We start from the raw sequence: 15,462 nt of genomic DNA, 5'->3' as shown, positions 1-15,462 counted from the left end.
CATTAAATTAAATAGGCGCACTAGCGCTTTTACTTGTGGTCACTTCTTTTAACATTGTAAAGCAAGTGAAGGTGAAGGGCTGTTATGGCTTATCGTCAGCTGGCCTACACCCAGTATAGTAATGGGGAATTAGGCAACTCACAAATGTGGGCAACTATGTATTTACACACTGAACAATGGCGGATTTGTTGCAATCAGAACCATAGAGTTCTAAACAATTAACTGTTAAGGTTTTTTTCATGTTATGTAACTGTCAACTTTTTTTACGTTATGTAAGCTGCACAGCTGTGCAGACCCAATCACCTTCAGTGCAAGGGTATAAAAACACAAGGAAACAAACGTTTGGAATCATACTAGCCTGAGGAAGCTCGCGAGTCGAGCGGAACGCGTGGCGTTTTCCACCCGCTGTGGGTGAGTGCTGCGTGACACCTGGTCTGCTTAGGTATTGTTATGTATGCTTTTTATACTATGTTCACTCTTTTTAGATAAATAAAATGAAATTTTGAACACAATTTGAAGTCTTGTGTGCTTGGGCATTTTTTGGTAGGTGTTTGTGGGAGAGCTTTCTCCTCCCCAGCACCTTTACCCTTCTGTTTATATGGGTAAACCGATATGACCAAAAAGTGGCCTCTCCCTCCTTTGGTGGTTGGTGCTCGGGAAACGAACTTGGCCAAATTCGTTTAAGTATAGGAAAAGCGGTTTATAGTCGGTTTATAGTCAAAATCTCGAAAAGTAAAATCTCGAAAAAAAAGCACAAATTTAAGATCTCAAAAAAAATATCGAATTTTTTTTTCAATGCGTTTTTTTTCAAAATGGGGGGGTTCCCCCCCAACCCTCCTTTTTTTCATTTTTTTTTTATTTTACCCCTTTTTTTTACTTACCTGACCCCAAAAACACATATAAATAAATAAATAAAAAATTCGATATTTTTTTTTTCGAGATTTGTATTTCGTGCTTTTTGTAATTCGAGATTTTATTTTCGGTATTTTGACCGACCACCAGGAAAAACACATGTATCTCCGCGTGGTTGTAGCACTACAAAAAACCACCCAGTAGGCAAGTACAAAAACTCACAGCACACAAGACCTAGCTATTGCTATATCATCTTTAATTCATACAAAAATACAGCCCATCTTGAAAACAGAGGTGGAAGTTATCCCTCTGTGACAGAATAAGGTGTATAAAAGCACTCACCCCATGGGTGGAAAAGTCAGGCGTTCCGCCTGAATGCTCAGGCTTCCTCAGACTATTGTTATACAAATGCGCGGTTAACATCATAGAGTTTAACAAGGGAAGTGCAATCCCAGCGCGTTCCCACACTGCTTTATGTACCTTTCAATATTGCACTCCCCCCCTTTTTCGAATTCATTAAGACATCCCTAGAATTACTGAACATAGAAATCTTTGTTTACATTAGAAATGCTATATACGGTTGGCATATTGCTCTTCTATTTCTTAACTAATTGAGAAAAGTTTTAACTGTGTTGTACAGATTCTTGATTGTGATTTTGATCATGACGTGTATCACATGTCATGGTCTAGTTAATTGTAGTCTATTCATCTACACTATGGAGAACAATCTGGCACTGGCCATTTGAGAGACTACATGCATACTACTAGTATGCCATCAATTGGGGATTTGCCCCATTACAATATTGCTGCTGTTTTTTCTGCTCGTCGCAGCTGGTTTTAAAGTACTAGCCCCGAGAGGGGGCACATGGCTATCAGCAGCCATTTGAGCTGTTCATGGTCAGTTGATTATAAAGCACACTGGTGCATTTATATAATATATTGATTGATTTTAGGAACAAATAAAATTATTTTTAAATTGTGTTAATCTCGAGCGTTTCCCACAGTGTTTAAACTTCGCGTTAGCCACTAGCAGTTCATAGTTGTAAAGTATACTATATACGGGACCACTTATATATCAGACATTAAGTCTCTATAGGCACATGACCACTCTAATATGGAGGTCATTGCGTACGAACAGCCCACGCCCATAATAGGTAGATGTGGTAACATGACTGCTTGATCACGTGATGCGAAACGTGTGGGAACGCGCTGGGATTGCACTTCCCTTTTTAAACTCTATGATGTTAACCGCGCATTTGGATAACAATAGTCTGAGGAAGCCTGAGCATTCAGGCGGAACGCGTGACTTTTCCACCCATGGGGTGAGTGCTTTTATACATCTTATGTCTGTCACAGAGGGATAACTTCCACCTCTGTTTTCAAGATGTGCTGTATTTTTGTATGAATTAAAGCATGCAGAGACATGTGTTTTTTCTATATATATATATATATATATATATATATATATATATATATATATATATATATATATATATATATATATATATATATATATATATATTTGCGGCACCGCCTGCAGTCAATTCACTACGTATAGCCAGCCTTCACAATTACTACTTAGTCTACGTTCGCTACGGCATCTGTACAGTTATAAAACAGCTTGCATTTTCTGCAGTGCTTCTTTACACGTGCAATCTTCATTCCGCACATGAAAGTCTTCTCAATTCTTTACTTCGCCATCAGATTCTATAAGGTCTATGCCTTCTCTTCTTTGGTCATCCTTCTCAGTACGTCACACTCATTTCTTGTGACATCACCAGCCTCTCCTTTTCACATTTTCACACTTCTTCAGGGGTCTCCCTCATGATATCATCATCTGTTCGGGGATATATCACATAGGGTTTTCTCAGTGGATAACTTGTCTCAAAGGCTTTTTTGTAATCAGCACCATCACTGGCATTGTGCATGTCGCAATTTCCGGTTTCCAACATATAGGTAGAATAGGGGTGGGACTTCCTGCAGAGGCATTCAGCTGCTCCTCTACAGTAGAGAATATTTTACTGATCAGAGTTAATTAGCAACCCAAAATTTACTTGTCTCACTGCATGTACAAATAGGGAGTTCTTCCCTGCTGAGGAGATACACAATAAGGGTTTGCACTTAAAGGAATGGTTCGGTCAACATTTTTTATTGCCCCTACGGGTCGGCCATGTGTTTTTAAGCCTAAGTCGCTTGATTTTAGAAAAATTTCCTATGGACCTTACCCGAGTTTTCGTCCATTAAACGCACGCGAAAACAGGCATCAGGGAGCTGCCATTTTGTGATAATCCTATCATTTCCCCCATCGCCCTGGCTGACCTGCTTTTGCGGCATTAAATCATATCCCCCGCCCCTGAGCCCGACATTATCAAAACATTCATATTCCCCGCCTCTCTCCGTGACGTTTCTGTGCTGCGTAGGCAAACGCGCCCAGTCATCTTCTACGCGACTTCACTCAGAACCCGGAAACCAACACAGATCAACTCACAACACAGCGTGCCAAAATTCGGAATATGAAACTGTACTTTAAAATCAAATAGCAACACAGTATATTTGGTAAAGTACATACATTTGACATTAAATGTTTATAGAATATTCAGCAATTGCCATATGAACTCCGAACGCCATTTATTTTCTTTTATCTCTATCCGCAAATCCGTAAAAGTTTATCGTGAGTCACGCGCTGTTCCTTTATGGTACACAGGGTGTTGGTTTTCGTTAAAAGAAGCACTTTTGTCGCACGTTGAACCGCAAAATTGTTCCATCAAGTAGGCACTAGGCCAGCGTAAAGGTTGATATGTTGCTTCTAGCCGCTAGTACCGCGTAAGGGCATATGGGCCCTTGGCGATCGTCCCATAAAATCATCAGAATTGTGCAGTTGTTTACATTAAGCTGCAGCTGATGGTTAAAAAAAACATCTGCCGGTGTCTGAAACTGGTGGCAGTAGCAAAAGGGAAGGATATACCTGTTTTGAAAACATAAAATTTATAATTAGTCTCGCCAGCCGATCTTTATTAATATTATTCATTTTATTTATTACGGCCGAGCTGAAACTATTTGCTTTGAAGGATAGTGCAATGGAGTATGTTCGGCTCTAAAATCAATGCGAAAAGTAACAAAATAAATCGAGGTTAGTACACAATGAGAAACGACTTTTGTCTACATGCTTGTGGAATGTGGACCTGCATGGCCATGTGCTCGCTACAAGGGCGATCCCACAAACATTTTCCAAGCTCTTCGTTCATTCATTTATTCATGCATCCATTCATTAATTCTTCATTCCGGTATAAAAGCATCTAAAGAGTTACTTACATTATATTTGCAATTTCCATTGTGTCTCTGCGTAATGCAGTCCGTAAATCCCACTGTGCTCTTGACAACGATTTTTCGTATACTGAACTAACATGAAACTCGGTCTAGTTTCAGAATTTTCTGCCTTATCGTCTCTTACGTTATTGCACCCCCCACCCCTTCAAATTAAGTTCTTTTGGCATGGTCCCTGTCTCTCAAGGTCAAAAAACAATAGAACCTTATACTGCCAGTGCGAGTTGTGGGCCTCTTCAGGGCACGAGCTGAAAATCAAAGCCGCTGACCTTCACTAGAAATGAGCATACATTCTTTCTTTGCAACATCCCGTAGTAAAGCCATCTGTGAGAACTTGAAGTTTTGAATCCATCTATGTACTGCGCCTCAATGTGCAAATGCAAACTGGCTTCTCTCCCATTTGCAACGGCTCGCTTGGCGTGTTCTAAGGCCCCCAATTTTGTAATCGTTGTCTGCGAGCTTTGAAGCCCCAAAGAACCATAACTATTGAGACTTTTAATTTTTTGGGGAAGGTCAGGGAAAGTATAAAGTACCCGAGAGTTGAGTTGAAAGTGAGATTTATTGTTTGTTTGTTTTATTATTTGCAATACGCAAGCCTCCCCTCGGTTAACAGTATTTACAAGAGATTGCGAAAAATTAGTTACATCAACAAAAATATATACATACACATGTAGACAAGGTCAGCAATATGAGGTGAATAGAGAGAGAATTCAAAGATGACACCCAGGTTGTTCGGCACCCAGGATGGTGAAGGTAGGGTTAGGGTTAGCGTACTTTGTATGCACACTGTACAATAACATTTATTTACAAAAAGACAATCGTATTACAATTATTTAAACCGGGATTTGTACTTCACAACCAGCTCACCTTTGGGTGGACATGGCACAGTGGCAATGTTGGGTGGCAATGGATCAGTGCTCTGCACAGAAACGTTCAAAATTCCATATCTGTGCTTCTCTAATACAGCAACAATAAGGCTTTTGACAAAGTCGAACTCCATTTCCTCATAGACTGGTTTGATCACCCATTGCTTACTTCTTTTTGAAAAGGCCTTAGTGTAGCGAGGCATCCTTACATTACCCTTAGTCCTAGATTGTTCACGGCCTAGATTCCCGTTATGGGCCAAGACCGCTAGTAGAGTCCTATGTCTCATGCCCTGCATGCTGAAATGCAAGCGCTTTGGCCTGTACTTTAGGCACATATTGTGGAACACCTCCAAACCTCCTGTGTGACAGAATTCTGTCAGTCCCCTCAAATCTCTTGATAGAGTTTTATCGAAAACAATCTTCTCAATGGCTTTGTGTGTCGATGAAGATGGATTCAACCACTTCTTCTTCCGTGCCTCCACTGGGGACAAAGGGCCATGTTCACATTGGTGGAAATGTAGGTTTTCTGACCAGCGGTGCACGTTGGTACAGTGGTGCATCAGTGACTGCCATTTTTCAAGTAGTATTTCCACTGACCCTTCACAAGTTTTGGAGCTCCACCAAAGATGGTTTCTGATAGACTGGGATCACTCTGAAATACTTTCCAAACCTTTTTTTTCCCCTGCAGCCGAGATTTTCTTATTGATTGATTTAGCAAGATGCCATACGTCAAATTGATGTTTAATATGTGGGAACTGCTCTATCATTGTCTTGGCAATTGAAACGTGTCTGTCCATGGCTATGAGGTCGATGTGCATTCCCCTCGATTGCAGATATTCCACTGATTTTATAAATCCTAGTTTCTCCATGGCCACTGAGGATGTACATTGTGTTACCTGCATGACCACCAAACTCACAATTTTCTTACTATCCATGTCCTGAAAGTGGTAGGTGCAGTACTTGGCAGAAAATCTAGGGCTGCGCACTGTCCATCGCCGGCTAGCCTGAATCGTTTGCCTTCAAATGTACTTGCTAGAGACAATTGTTCAATTTTCCAAGCATCACTAATGGCCAGAAACAGATAATCACGTTGGTATTTGTAGTACTGCGTTTTTTAAATGAAATGGAGTCCCACAAGCTGAAAGAAAGACTCTAACTTTCTAAAACTGGAGCCACTAAAAAGTAATGCAGCTGCACACAGTAGATTGCCTGCTGGCAGTTTCCCCAGCATCGGTTTTGCAGACCATGAAAACGTATGATGTAATGTACAGGCGGCATGTATTGTGACGTCACTGCCTTGTTTTTGACGAGTCACATGAATCAATGGCTTCCCACATACTTTCCCTCTGATGGAATGCCCACATTTCAGCATACTTATAATATCCATCAAACAACTGTCGAATACTATGCATTTGCCCTCTTTCATTAGACTGTCATCCTGCGCCAAAGTTGTTTCGGCCTGTGACGTTGAGGACATATCACCACATTTGAAAGAAATATCGCTGCTATTAAGTTCTGATGCGTCGGTGAATGCTGCTGCTGGTTCATTCTCTGTCATTTCAACATCTGCTACTTCAACATTGATGGGAGAACACAACAATGTGGACAGCTTTTTTGGTGGCAATTTTTTGGCGGGTGTAGATTGTGTGAATTGATCTGCGACTACTTCAGAGCTATCTTCAATACATCCAGTATCATGTTGTTGCGGTGGTGCGGTCGTACTGTAGCAATGGTCCAATACAACTTTGCCGGATTCCCCGGACACATTCATTTCATTTTCTGTCCATTAGACATGAGCATCCCGAGTCTCAACACGCCGCGTCTGAATTAATAGTTCCTCCATAGCCTCCATAGTGTAAATGGTCTGGCAAGCAACATCTCTCATTCGCTTCACTGTCTGTTTATGTATAGTTCGTAGACCCACGGGTAACTAGAGGACAGATTGGAAAAGGGATGTTCAGTTTAAACACAAGATAAAGTATAGTACAATTGACTGGAAAAAAACATAAAATAGTCCCCAGCCCAAAAACATTTCTAAAGTTATGAACTGTTTGTAACTAACCTTATTTTTGTTTCTTTTCTTTGCAACTTTTTTGACTCGACCTTCAACATCTGCACGCTGTTGCCCCGATTCGTATCCGCATGTCTCCCCTTCCTCTTGCGCTGCAACGACTATATTTTCTGTATCCGCATAGACAGCATGGAATGAGGCTCCATCGACTCCCTGAAACATAGTATTTTCATTACTGTGTATCAAAATATTGTTAGCATAAAACACACGTGAGGACGAACACACATGTACATCTCAATAGCCAAACACGATTTAAACATTGTGTGGAACAATCAAACAACAAGTATTCGAGCTCTGATGACCTAGTTCGATGGAGCTGTCAGTATCCATACCTCTGGCTCTGCATGGACTGCCACAAATGATTGTATTGAAGAGGAGGCATCAGCAACTCCCTGAAACACAGTACTTGCGTTAGTATGGTTTTCAATATTGTAAACATAACACACACTTGGGGTCGACGGCACAGATACATATAAAGAGATAACCACAAACCTTGCATTGTCTAAAACAATCAAGGAATATTTAAATATGATCAGATTTAATCGACTTATTTCTCCGATTTCTTTACATCTGCATCATCTAAATGGGATCTTGTGATTGTAGTGGAAGCTCCATCGTCACCCTGAAACACAGTACTTGCGTTAATAGGGAAGAAAGTATAGCAAATGGAATCACGTTATATGATCACGCTCGATGGAGCTGTCAGTATCCATACCTCATGCTGCTGAAGAATAGTGCGTGGGTTGACGATTCAACAACTGCCTGAAACATAGTATTTGCATTAGTAAGGATTACAAAATTGAAAACACAACACACGCTTGGGGTCGACCACACAGGTACATATCAATAGCTAACCACGAATGAAACATGGTGTAGAACAATCAAACGACAAGTGTTCCAGTCCTGATGATCACGGTCGATTGAGCTGTCAGGATCCATACCTCATGCTGCTGAAGAACATCTAGGGCTGTTATCAATGTGGTGGACGCTTCAGCATCTCCCTGAAAGACAGTACTTGCATTAGTATGGATAACACTAATTATAACTGAAAACAAACACCAGGGGACGACAACTAAGGTGTATATCAATTGGAAAGCACTAACCAAACAATTGGTAAAAGAATCACACGATACATAAAAACTATTAAATGACATGCATAAAACAAGTCTGTAGCGGAATAACAAAGTATGATTACCTGATATGCGCTAGAAGTGGTTGATAACTGCGAGCATGTCACAGAAGTAGAATGTTCTTGCTTCAGATTCAAGGGATAGTCAAGAAGTTGTAAAGGTAAATTATTGTTTGATAATGAAATGCCAATATTTAAAATTGCCATGTAAGGAGACAGAATACTTGAGTAATGCGCAATATAGCACAGTTCCCTGTGCCCATATATAGATTTCGTTTGTGGGTTATGAAATCTAAAAATAATATATTGATAAATGTCATTATTCAAAAAGCTATACACTCATATCAATGTCGAAAGTATTACAAATTGGAAACAACACCTAAAATATCAATGAATCCATTCGGCTACCTACACACTACCGCAAGGCCTAAAGCTAAAAACGGACACTTGACTCACCAGTGGCGGAATGTGGACGAATAAAGGGGGAATAGCGTTTGCGAGCAATTTTCATGTCGATCGCCCTTTATTCTTCTTTGTTACCCAAGATGTGGTGTACATGTTTGAGGGAAAGTGCCAGCTGTAGATGCGGTATAGATCACCCCTCTTGGCCTCAAAGACTTGTTGGACTCTACTTTCCAGCTCATCCAGTGGATATCCGCAATGTCTGACCCATTCCCTTATTCGATCAACAGTTTTCGGGAATACATGTATTGTAGTGCCTTCAGATTTAGCATGGGTCTTCGAAGGGCAACCGCTAATCGAACAGGCAGGCATTGTTGAAAATTCTGAAAAGTAAATATCAAAATTATTATAAAACCTTGATGAATAATAATGTCATAAAAATGTAAATGAACCATACCATGCTCAATGCAAGGTTTGTTTTGGTCGCCGGAACTATACCAGTTCATCATGTGCGGCTTAGTATTTGCATAAGTTACAGACATTTTTTAAATTATGTGACTAAACTCTGAACATGTGACTCGTCCCTTGGATGTTCTGTCTTGCACGAAAAGGAAACATGCTTACATTATAGAAAGGACCCCTAAAGGATGCAATTCGATGACAATTGACACAGATGAAAATAAATAGATCTATTGATAGCATAACAATTGAAACTCAAGTCAATAGCAATGAGACCAATGACCATAGCTCTATTGGGTACTGTAATCGCAAATAGATAGAAATGTAAAAATGACCGATATATGACTAGGATACATGGCCTTACCTTGATCAACAAACAGTTGGATTCAGCAGGCCGAGCAGTATGTTGCAGGAGAACAGGTAGATGGCCACAGGTAGCACACTGACGAGTTTGCTCGAAGTGGTCACAGATAGCACGACGACGAGCAGATTAGCATAGATCTCAGTGCTTCTCAGGTAGAAGGTTCAGGAGTTGACTTGCAAAGCACAAAGATTTTCTCATGAGACATATCAAGTGGTTTATAAAGTATAAGAAACAGGGGTGTGTTTGTGAATGAATGACGTGTGTATGTCGTGGTATTATGTGGTTTGCAGGGGGGCAGCCTGCCTCAGGGGAGCCTGCCTGGAGACACGGGGTCTGAGGAGGCCATGTGAGCGATGGCCCCTGGGCGTGGGATTCCTTTTGAAGTGTACATGCTGTTTGGCACCTTGGCCGTTTGCGCCCGTGACAGCCCCCCATGCCTGCCTTCATCCCCGGGTGCGAACCGCCTTTGATAGAGGGGGTGGGATGGATGGGCCTGGGGCGTGCAGATAAGGCACAGGAAGACTGCTGAATGGAGACACACTTATGTGGATTGCAGGGGGGCGGCCTGCCTCAGGGGAGGCCTGCCTGGAGGCAGGGGGTCTGAGGAGGCCATGTGAACGATGGCCCCTGGGCGTGGGATACCTTTTGAAGTGTACATGCTGTTTGGCACCTTGGCCGTTTGCGCCCGTGACAGCCCCCCATGCCAGCGCTCATCCCCGGGCTGCGAAACCACCTTTGATAGAGGGGGGTGGGATGGATGGGCCTTAGGCGTGCAGGCAAGTGTGTGGGAGCGAGGGGCCATCAGGCCCCTCTCATCCTTTACTTCTCAGTAGAAACTCGTACCAAGTGCCTCCAGTAGTGGTTTCGCCCCTTGCCCTTATGTGATGTTAACTTTGGATGACATTCGCGTAGATGGGACCACTGAGCAGGACACGGGGCATCCATTTTTGTACCCCCTTTCCACTCCATCTTGGTGACCAGGCCTCACTGCGATTGTACAGCGCGCAGAGCACATGGCCCACACCCTCGTTCCCACTCTGACTGGAAAACTCCAGAGGTATTTGCAACAGCTAATAAATGTAACACATCACTCTTCCTCTGAGATCGCGGTCCTGCATGTGAACCAGCCTGAACTAAGCACATAGCTCGTTCATCTCCACAAACGTGTCCTTGCCCACGCACCCTCGCCAGTGGAAACTTACTGCCATTCTGACCCTGTGTCCCTGCAAGGTATTCTCTTCATGTGCCAGACCACGCCATGATGCCCACCTAGCAGATCCCCAACTAACATTAGACCCCTACTGCAGTATATAGTTGCCTATCAATAACAAATGCCACATACCGGAGATTCTTGTGAGCACAGACCCACACTTCAAACAGTGTATTATAGTGGTCAAGACCCTTAACCTAAGGCCTGTATAATCCAATGTTAATTGATAGTATAGATATATGTGTGACTTTTATAGAGACATAACCGACTGAAAGACTTTGAACAAGTGTTATTTAGTGCATGCATTATTGAGAATATATTATGTTAGCTTAGATAGTGACCACCCTGCTTCACAGCGACCTGACCTTCACCCATTCCGAGCACAGATGTCTGACGTCCATCCTTGAATGGAGACACACTTGATTCATTTAAAAAATCGAAACAACGTTGTTAAAATATATGTGGTGTTTTATTTTGTATCTTATTTTGATGACACAAAAATACAATACTTTAAACATTGTACAGGTTGCAGCACAGCGAGAGAAAAACCCCTGTACTGACCGCTGTCACTCGGGAACGTTTCTTATATGGCATGAACGGCACAGGCGGGTATCACTCTTCGAACGCGGTGTCCAATCCTCCCGTGAAGCCACCATGTAAAGGAGCGATAGGCCACCAGCCTGTACCACCTGTGAAAAGGAATGAAACAAACTGTTTTTAAATGACCAAGATAAGTTTAATAAACGTTTGTTGTCAATGACAATTCTTGTAACTAATGGCATTCTGCATGCTATCTAGACACTGCACACTATTGAACGACGTTCATGCGTTACAATGATATGTATATGTAATTTTGGATATAGTAGAAGACCATGAAATAGGAGTGGCATGACAAGCAGAGTATACTTACTCGTTACTCGGATTACGAGGACGAACAGTTGCGTGAAGTTCTTGCATAAGCACCATCATTATCCTCAACACGGACCGTGTAAGGCAGGCTTCCCTGAAGTCTGGCAGCTCGGTGATGCACTGCGGTCATGGCTCACCTTCCGAAATGTAGGCCACGCATCCTGAGTTTTCACAGCAGCAGCAGTTCTCGTCCTCGGTTGGCATTAGCTTGCACCGATTGCATGTGCACCAGGTGGAAACACCGTCCATGCGACTAGGTCCAGGCTCTTCAGCTGTTGTATCGTCCTCCCAACTGCCGTCCGAAGACCAATCGTTTTCGCGTGTTTCCCTTTCCAGTAGTTCCTCCTCGGTGTACTCGGGCTCGTACATGTAGGGCATTATTGTAGCCATTGTGTGTTAAACAAACTAAAATAATTGATGGCGATGGTACAGGTGTTCACACAGGCTACAAGCAACGAAGGTAGCTGACCAGAGCACAGAAACGAGTCACAGAATACTCAAAGTAACACAGAGAGAGGAATGGAATCGAAAATCTGCTGCTGTGTGTTGTGAAACGGTCTGTTTATACTTATTGAGGAAAGAGGCGTCCTGCCATTTCCATGGTGACACGTCATTAGCTGAAGCGCAGCGAATGTTGACACGAGACGTGCTTTGGCGTTGTGAAATGGGCAGTACACGTCTGCTGATGACAGGCTCAGGGGTGGGGGATATGATTTAGTGCCGCAAAACAGGTCAGCCAGGGCGATGGGGGAATTGATAGCATTATCACAAAATGGCAGCTCCCTGATGCCTGTTTTTGCGTGCGTTTAATGGACGAAAACTCGGGTAAGGTCCATAGGACATTTTTCTAAAATCGAGCAACTTAGGCTTAAAAACACATGGCCGACCCGTAGGGGCAATAAAACATTTTGACCGAACCATTCCTTTAAGTCAAGTGACAAGGTCTTTTGGGGAGACCTAATAGTACCATACAAGAACAGACGAGAACTATAATACCCAGGCTTACGTGACTAAATACCTACATTTCCGCTGACTAGCTCACAGATCAGGCCACAAGAACAGTTGCGAGGTGCAGAGTAGCGTCTTATTTCCTGTTTTATGGCTCTGATGTCCTGAGCATGTACTATCATTTACGTCGACGTCTGGTGGGCATCTTAGGATGTGATTTAATTTTCCGTCTTGATCGGACTGTGTAGCAGCGGTGGACTGGAAGCCTTTGACCCGGTAAGGCCAGGGTATCAGTAATCCTATATGGGAGGACTGAATCTAGGGCTTTAGTATACACTGGCATTCAGGTACATACGAGTCCACGTATGTTGCCAGAGTCTGCCTGGAAGCAAGTGAGAGGCTTAGACAAGGTAGGGCCTGAGCGGGCAAGGCCACCCAAAAGCTGTAAATGCCCACTCAGCAGCGCCAGTCAATAGCAAAGCTTCAGATGGAATCGCAGGACAGACAAATAAACAGAGAAGACAGGAAAGTAGAAAATAAGACGGTCCAAAAGGGGGGTAAGATATTATTCCACATGCCCATTTGTTAAGCAGGAAATCAGGCAGGCTTTAGAAAAATCAGTCGTGAGATCAGTAACAACTCACCTTTCCTATGTATACTAGAGGAATGTGAGAATCAATATTATGCCCCTGTCACAGTAGAAGAGCAATGAAATGTTTTTGCAATGGTGGATACAGGAGCATATGCTACTGTTATGTCAAGAAAAATGCTGGATAGCATAAATGAAGGAAAACGACAACAAAACACTTTATATTTAAGACGAATAGAAGGCCCTGTGTATAATTTTAACGGTGAGGAAAAACCTGTGGAAGGATCTACTGAAGTTAACATTAAGGTGGGGAAGCATACGTTGAGACAAGAAGTGGTGGACACTCCAATTGAGGAGACACCCTTCCTGTTAGGTATGAATTGTCTGAAGCGTCTGTTGCCGCTAATTGATGGCCTAAATTGTGTTCTGTGGTCATTGGCCAAAAAGCACAAGAAGCCCCAAAAAGTGGTAAGCCAAGTTAGCAATGCAAAAGAATGCCACACCATTGCTAAGCCAGAAAGAGCAATAGAGGTATATCTTCAAAATGGCTGTGTCCCTAGTGCTAAAGTCATTCCCATGTGCCAGGATGAAATACAGGAGAGACAAACAGAACAGTCATTGGAGATTAATTTGGATCCAGGGAAGAACTGGCAAACAGAAGTGGATGAAGACACGTTAAGGTTCTATTCAAGTGAGTAAGACACAAAACAATGTGACTCTTCGGTGTCGGGTCAGGAAAAATATATTTCAGCCATTGCGGAGATCCACATGAATGAAGGTCAGGCATGGTTACAAGTGCACATGGACGGGTATCCAGAAATGATTGAGGCAGTACTAGCCCTAGAGGAGTGTTTCATCGATGAGAAAGCATTAAAAAAAATTCTTGACAGAAAAGAAATACCACATTCTGCCATAATACATCAACAAATATTCGGATTAGACAGTCCTGGTTTGGGACATAGAATTATGGAGAGATGCATGTTGAAAATAAAAGTAGGATCCAAAAGCACCCATCACAGTGTATGGATTGTAGGTGGAACTAATGGCAAATTCTATTTGGGAAATGATATCATGCACAGAATGAGTATGGTTTTAGATTTTTTTAATCAAAAGGTCCCGACTGGGTGGAGCACCATAGGAATTTGAGAATAAAAGTCAAACTTATTATTGTGCACAAATAATGCCACGTGCAGTTAAGCACCAAGTGAAAAAGGATGTTACTCTTCCTGCATTCACAAGGCAGTTTACAGTATGATTGAAATCCAGAAAGGGACACATAATTATGGAGTCTGATGCATTTGTGTGCATAAGTGAAACTATAAGACAGCAGGGGATAAAATGTGGGTAGAAGTTGGGGCTAGTCCCGATCCGGATTCTAGTGGATAACAAAGGATGTCAGGTGATTCAGTTGGAATAAGGTAAACCATTAAGGAGGGCAATTAAAAAATCATATTATACTGCAGACTTGAACAACACAGTTATTGGAACCATTCCTGAAAGGTATGCCACTTTAAGAAATGAATTGCATGAGTCTTTAGACTCCAAACTGAAAGGGGTTTTCAGGATTCAGTCAGTGTATACATATGAACCAATAGATGTGATTTGTCATCACCAGGATGAGTGCATTCTATTCCGGGTGGGTGACAATGAGACAGAAGAAAATCAGCAAATTGAGGTGGAGGCTGAAATGCCAGGACTCTTGAGAATTGCGTCCATCCAAAAAGATACTGCTACCCAATAAGAGGAAAGTACAGATATTCCTGTTCTGGAGGATTTTCCTGAATTTTCTAAAACGGTAGAGGAACAAATCCAAGCTGCGGATGCATGTACTAATTGGTTGGAGAGAGACCATTTGAGGAAAATATTTTTAGAATTCAAGGATATATTCACCAGAATTTAAGGATCTATTCGCTAGAGATGCATGTGATTGTGGGTGTTCTGATCTGCATGTTGCTAAATTGCCAAATGTTTATGGTAGGGAGCCTGTTTTTGTGCACCAATATAGGCTACCATTGGCTTCTTTGGTGTCGTTGGTGGAAATAATCAAAAACTTAGAGGCCGGAGGGATCATTAGACCTATTAACAGCACCTCATAAACACCTATATTAGGTGTGTTGAAGCCCACGGTCCGTGGCGATTATGTGCAGACTTGAGAGAACTTAACAATAGAGGGCCTTTGTAAAGGTGGCCAGTTCCGTTCATTGACCAAGGCCTTGCACAGATCCAAGGGTCAAAGGTTTTTACCACTTTAGATTTGACAGAGTATTGGTGTGTGTCATTAGCAAAGGACATACAAAATCAATTTTCTTTTACCTTCCAAGGAAATCAATATGTGTGGG

The sequence above is a fragment of the Ambystoma mexicanum genome, chromosome 1q, assembly GCF_040938575.1.
Source record: "Ambystoma mexicanum isolate Mex_15411 chromosome 1q, UKY_AmexF1_1, whole genome shotgun sequence".
Taxonomy (NCBI): Eukaryota; Metazoa; Chordata; class Amphibia; order Caudata; family Ambystomatidae; genus Ambystoma; species Ambystoma mexicanum.
Note: the sequence above shows the minus strand (reverse complement) of the source record.